General features: G+C 39.8%; 1 pseudogene; it reads left to right on the top strand.

Moving 5' to 3' along the window:
- The first annotated feature begins 1,689 nt into the window (after positions 1–1,689).
- LOC136280745 (uncharacterized) overlaps positions 1,690–6,194 on the top strand; it is a 9,549-nt pseudogene continuing 5,044 nt past the window's right edge.

The raw sequence follows: 6,194 nt of genomic DNA, 5'->3' as shown, positions 1-6,194 counted from the left end.
TATTGATTAACGAAAACATTTTTTATCATAACATCCAATTGTGGGTTATGACGTTGTGCACTTGATCCCCATCAGACATCAACGAGTGTTCACAAATAAACATCCGCGATGAACACGCTTCCTGCAGTAATACCGAGGGCTCCTATATGGCTACAGTTGCACCTGTAATCCTAAATACATTGTGGGTGGTTTTAATCCATGGCTTAAACATTTTTAAAGATGGTACTTGCTGGACCCGCTGTAAATAATGCTGAGTGAATGGCTATCCTTGTTTGGCCTTGTATCAAATCACGTTAGCTTTTAGTGCCTTTAGTTTGCCTGGAAACGTCCTTCAACAAAACATTGGGGAAAAAGAAAGATAGAATTGATTTTTTGTATCATATTTGCGGACTTGATGTGCATGGTTTTTGTCCTCCAGGAGAGAAAACAATGATTCCCATTATTTGTTCTTGATGATTCATAATTTTTCTTGTAAATTGAATTATTATGAGGCTGTCTCGAATAGGCTCTTACCGATAGTGCTCATCAAAAAAGCATTAAATGCTTAAAGAAGTGCCTGTTTTTTGCCAAAAAAGTGCTAAAATAATGCTAATTTTTTTAAAAAGTGCTCGTGGGTTACATAAAAATGCTCACTTTTTTCCGATTTTTTTAAACATAGAATATTCTTATAGTCTTATTTTTTCCACTGATTGATGGCAGAGTACGCTCTCGAGCTATCTCTGCCTTAGGTGGCTGACATTGTTCCTCGATGACAATGTGGATGAAGCCATCTTGGAACGAGTGTGATAGACCGGGTTTCTAGAAGGCAACCGCTGACCTATAAACCTATTCCCCAGGCCTCCTCGGCTCCTTTGACTAAAATGAGGGCAAAATGCGGCTTTGGACGACATTAATAAAGTCAGATTGTGCTTTTTAACACAAAATTATACAAATAATCAGTCGAAAATGCTAGCACTATCGGTAAGGCTGTCCATAAGTTGCTCGGCAACTTTTGAGCAACTTTTCAGATTTGGAGCAACTTTTAATCCTTCGAGCAACTTTTCGGATTTCGTGCAACTTTTTTCTTTTTGAATAACTTTCTTACTTTATTAAGGCAATTTGTAATTAAAAACTGCCCATTCAAGTTCTAATTTAAAGCATCAGTTACTTGTATGCATGATTTTGCTTAAAATACCTTTTGTAAACAAAAAACACTATTCCCCTGGTGGTCTGCCTGTGGTAGCAGCTGAAGGTGGTCAGCGGATATGCTGAAAAATTCAAAATGGCGGAGCCGAGTGATTATTCATGCTCGAGCTCGAGTGAAGATGATGAATATTCTGATCCTTTAGAAGTAGCAGCTAGTGCTGGAGCTAGATTAAGTACTCCAGAAAAAGCCAGTATCTCTCGGAAAAGAAAAGTGCAGACTAATCCAGCCGAAAAGAAGAGAAATGTGCGTGGATCAGTCGATCCAAATGTGTCCGCGTGGGATAGAGTGAACGAGTTTAAAGACCAGTGCCTAACTTCGGTGTCGGGAAATCCAAGATGTGACGACTGCAGAGAGACTCTTTCCAAAATCATAAAATCAAATCATCCATAAAGCACATCAAAGCGCTGGAGAATATTAAGAAAAGCAAGAAAAAAGATCAAAATATCAAGGATCTTCTTGCAAAAACAAGCGGAGGAGCAAAAGGATCCACGTTACCTGAAGACATGAGACTCTATCAACATGAGCTTGTGGAAGCTCTACTGAAGGCAGGTAGTCCCCTTTTAAAAGTCGACATTTTGCGACCATTTCTTGAAAACATGGTCATCGCTTGACATCTCGGAACCATCTAGCAGAATGCATTCCCATGATTCTTCAGAAGAAGATAGACTTTGTGAAATCCGAAATAGCTGCCAACAGTGCTTTTCCTGAGATCTTTGATGAGAGCACCAGACTTGGAGAAGCGTTGGCAATTATCGTTTGCTTCATTGAAAAAGATTGGAATATACAGCAGAGGCCTCTCAAATTAGAGATTCTAGCCAAGAGCATGAGTGTGGAAGAGCTTGCTCAAAGGCTGATTCAGTGCCTAGCTGTGGATCATGGAATGCAACCAAACCATCTTCTAGCAGCAATGAGAGATGGTGCATCAGTAAATTAAGCTGGACTGCGTCAAGTCATGTTTTTCTTCCCCAATATTCTTAATGCCATCTGTTTCTCACACACAATCGATAATGTTGGGAAACACTTTGAATTTAGTGTCCTAGACACATTTTCTAGGTGTTGGAACACCACATTTTCTCTCAGTCTAGCTCCTCGGCGGTTGTGGAAGACAAGAACTGGCACAACAATGCGACTTCATTCCAAAACCAGATGGTGGAGCAAATAGGAAGTCCTCAATCAGGTCATGGAGTTTTTTGGGGATGTTGAGCACTTTCTAAGACAAAATGATAACCTGTCTCCTGTTTGCCGTGCAAGCCTGTTGGAGATTTTTGATGATCCAGCTACTGCTAGAGACTTAGACATTGAGCTTGCTGCTATGATTGATGCAGGCAAGCACTTTGTTCAACCAATTTATTATCTTGAGGGGGATGGTCCCTTAGTATTTACTTGCTATGAGCGTTTGTCCGCATTAGCACATGCAATAGCCATTGAATCTTATCCAAACACTGAGGTCAAAGCTCGCCAACATGCAGGTAGAAATATGGCATTGTACAACCAGTTAGTTGCTCAAGCAAAGGCATGTATCAATCCAGGCTTCAGCTTTTACCAACAGAAATTCAGTGTGCAATTCTAAAATATTGTCCGTGCATTTAAGGCTGCACGCTTATGCTGCCCAATACAGGTGCAAGCACTACATCCAACTGCTGCATCAGTCCGGGAACTAAAGCAATTTAGTTTCATTACTGATGCAGAAGTTGTACAGCTTGTGGAAGAGCTGCCAAACCATCTGGCCATTGCTGATGGTGCAGCCATTAAAGCAGAGGAAAGCAAAGTACAGTGGTGGGCTACACAAGCCGCTGGTCTCCCAAATTGGTCTGCTGCAGTCGAAAAGATCTTGTTGGTGCAGCCTAGTTCAGCACCAGCTGAACGAGTGTTAAGCCTGCTGCAAAACGCATTTAACAAGCAGTATTGTATGTCTGTAGAGGACAACACATTGACCGACAGGGACAAAGCTCTGTACTACATTCGCAAAGATGTAAATATTGAAAGGCTATTGTTTTATACCACATACACTCGTGTATGCTAGAGAAAATTTTTATATTTAATAAGCATATTAGCAAAGTTTGTTTTGTTCGAATACAATCACGTGGTTATCGTAATAGAAAGCCAATACAGAGAATCAGATTTTTATGATTTGAGTTGAGAGAGACGCAGTCTTACAATATTGAGGAGTCAGTATGATATAATTATGTCTATAATATCTATGCAAAGTGAAATCTATTTATTAAATCTTTATTTAAGTTGTTAATCAATCTCTTACACTAAAAAATTGAAAGCAACTTTTGAGCAACTTTTGAGCAACTTTTGGATTTCGGGGCAACTTTTGAGCAACTTTTAGAGTTTTGGAGCAACTTTTGAGCAACTTTTTGAGAAAATTGGAGCAACTTGTGGACAGCCCTAACTATCGGTAAGAGCCTAGTTTCGAAAGGATTGAAAGCAATCGAACAGAATAATCTGATTGGCTATAATCAATGTTGACTGTGGTTAAGATTTTTCCATTTTGACCTATTAAGGTGATTCCTCAGAAAAAAAAAAATATTTGCCAATGTCTGTTTCGATAAATACAATTAAAAAAGATAGCTCACCGTGCTTGTTTGAGAAAATGACGGGCCAAACTTACCCCACTTATGCCTCTACTAGCAATTTTTCACACGCCTCATTTCACGGTACATTTTTCGGCAGCTGGAAGCAAGCGTTTTCAAAGTAAAACTTTGCATGGTTCATTTATTGAAAAACAATACCGTGTTGTTGGAATTATTCGCCTCATTACGAGATTTTTATGCGCAGTACTGGATGCGCAGTGCATTACTGAGGAATCACCTTTAGACTGATAGCAAGATCAATTTGTTTTGTTCATTTCCATAATTAATGAGAGAATATTTACCCAAAGTTAGGAAGCAGCCAAAGAGAGTAAGGAAAACGTAGGCAAATTTGAGTTTAGCCGACAAAGCTCAGAGCAAAGTACGAAGTCGAAATTGAAGACGTTTGCAGGCAGAAGTCCAACAACACTTGATGCAAGACTAAGAGTGACTTAAACGGAAGGAAAAATATTATGTCAGTCATTGGAAAAGGCTCGAGCAAAACTGTACTAACCAGCAAAACTTTACAAGGCACGATGAGCGATTCAACTTTTCAATCATGTTTTTGGGCTGTTGAATCGGGCAAGGTTTCGTTAATTTAAAGAACGATAAGTTACAGTGACACTCATTTTCAACTTAATCAAACTCCTCCTCTTAGGGTTCTTTCCTGATAGGGATTATCAGGATACCGAATATTTGGGTAAAAGTTATAGGGATAAAGGATATTTGGGCGGAAAATTAAAAGTATATGGGATATTTAAAAAAAAGGATCATGGGATATCGAAGATCGAAGTTCTCACCTTTTAAAAGAATAAAATAAGTTTAAAAGTCAATGTGAAGGCGCAAATAGTCAAAGAAATACTTTCAAATGTGATTTTTTACACCTTGCCGTCAAATATTGCCATTAGCGGCTATTGTCCGAGAACAACTCTCTCCCTCCCTCACGGCTTTTTCCATTTTGCGCCACTTTCGCGCGTTTCGACCTCACGCCTCTACTCTTGAAGGCGACCTTATCGTATTTAATGAAGAAGAATGCCACTGTTATATGGCTCAGTGCTTGGGCGATGGAGATCCACTGACTGCCAAGGACACTGGGGACGAAATGTCAAATGAGTCACTAGAAATTGAAGATGAAGATATTCAGAGAGATACAAGGAGTTCAACCACAAGATCAGGAAGAAAGTAAAGGCGTCCAAGAGAATCATCGTAGTCATTTTACGACTAACTTGAAACACAAGAAACCCTCGGCAGCAGCATCCATTACTCCCCCCTGGATGGAATACAAGTCCACGAAGTAAGCACTAGATCACGGTACATCTACCCGGCTTGTGTGCAGGTGAAACGGTTGTAGTAATTCATAATACAAACAGTGTCTTCTTGCAAAAAAAAAAACCAGGCTTAACAAGACGGCGTAGTTCACAGGATTCGCTGTGACTGCAGTAAAGTCTACATCGGCAAGAAAGGAAGACCCATGCAGGATTGAATTATGGAGCATGATCGAGAAATTCAAAGCTGAAATAGTTCCATTTACACGGTGCTGGCACTTGCCACAAGTTTGATCCTCAATTTCGTAAATTAGATATCAGTCAAGTTATAAATAAACAACATTTATCTTCTGTAATGTTATTGGAGAGATCTGTTTATAGGGTACTTTTTCCCATGTTTACTTTCTCTCTTTAAACAATGGGGGGGGGGGTGGGGACTGGGAAATTTCTTGAAAGTTATGCTGCGTGTCAGGTTTGCATAACTTTCTCAAATTCTCCCAACCTCCTCTTGTGTTCAAATGAGAGTATGTTAACCAGAAAAAAAAGGTTCTCCATTGCTTAAGCAGTAATCGGCTCCAACACAGTTTTCCAGGCATATCTTTCTGTTTTCGAAGAAAAACTATTTACTACACTACAATTCCAGTACGACACAACAAACTTTTCCACAGTCAAATAACTCTTGCCTTGGGCAATTCGCGGGAGTATTTATTAACAAGTCTAATGGATTGTCAGTCCTATTCAGCCAACCACTAGTCCGTCTGCTCCTCCAGATGTCTGAATCTCCTTTTTTCCCTCCTGCTTTCCTATCCACCTGCCTGACTGAGCGGCTCGCTCTCTAGCCGTGTATTCTTTTTACCCAACTCTCATTCTTTTGTTCAAAACCAATTCATCACATATGTGCTGGTTCTTTTCCCAACAGTAAGATGGATACAGATGACGCCATCTACAGTTTGCTTTGGAGCAAGAGATGATTCGTACAGTTTCTTTAGAACCTCCAAAGCGGGTAACATCATTACATTCAAATTAACGTACAAATCTGGTTACGTGACCTGTTATTCATTGGACTCAAGCTATCAATCCAAAGGGGATGCCTTTGGAACCGTCTCATTCCCAACCAAATGGCCACGTTGATAACTGACAAAAACCGTAATCTTCTTTTCCCAAAGA

This window comes from Pocillopora verrucosa, chromosome 5 (genome assembly GCF_036669915.1).
Source record: "Pocillopora verrucosa isolate sample1 chromosome 5, ASM3666991v2, whole genome shotgun sequence".
NCBI classification, from domain to species: domain Eukaryota; kingdom Metazoa; phylum Cnidaria; class Anthozoa; order Scleractinia; family Pocilloporidae; genus Pocillopora; species Pocillopora verrucosa.
The sequence above is the reverse complement of the archived record's forward strand: the minus strand, read 5'-3'. Positions and strand labels throughout refer to the sequence as shown.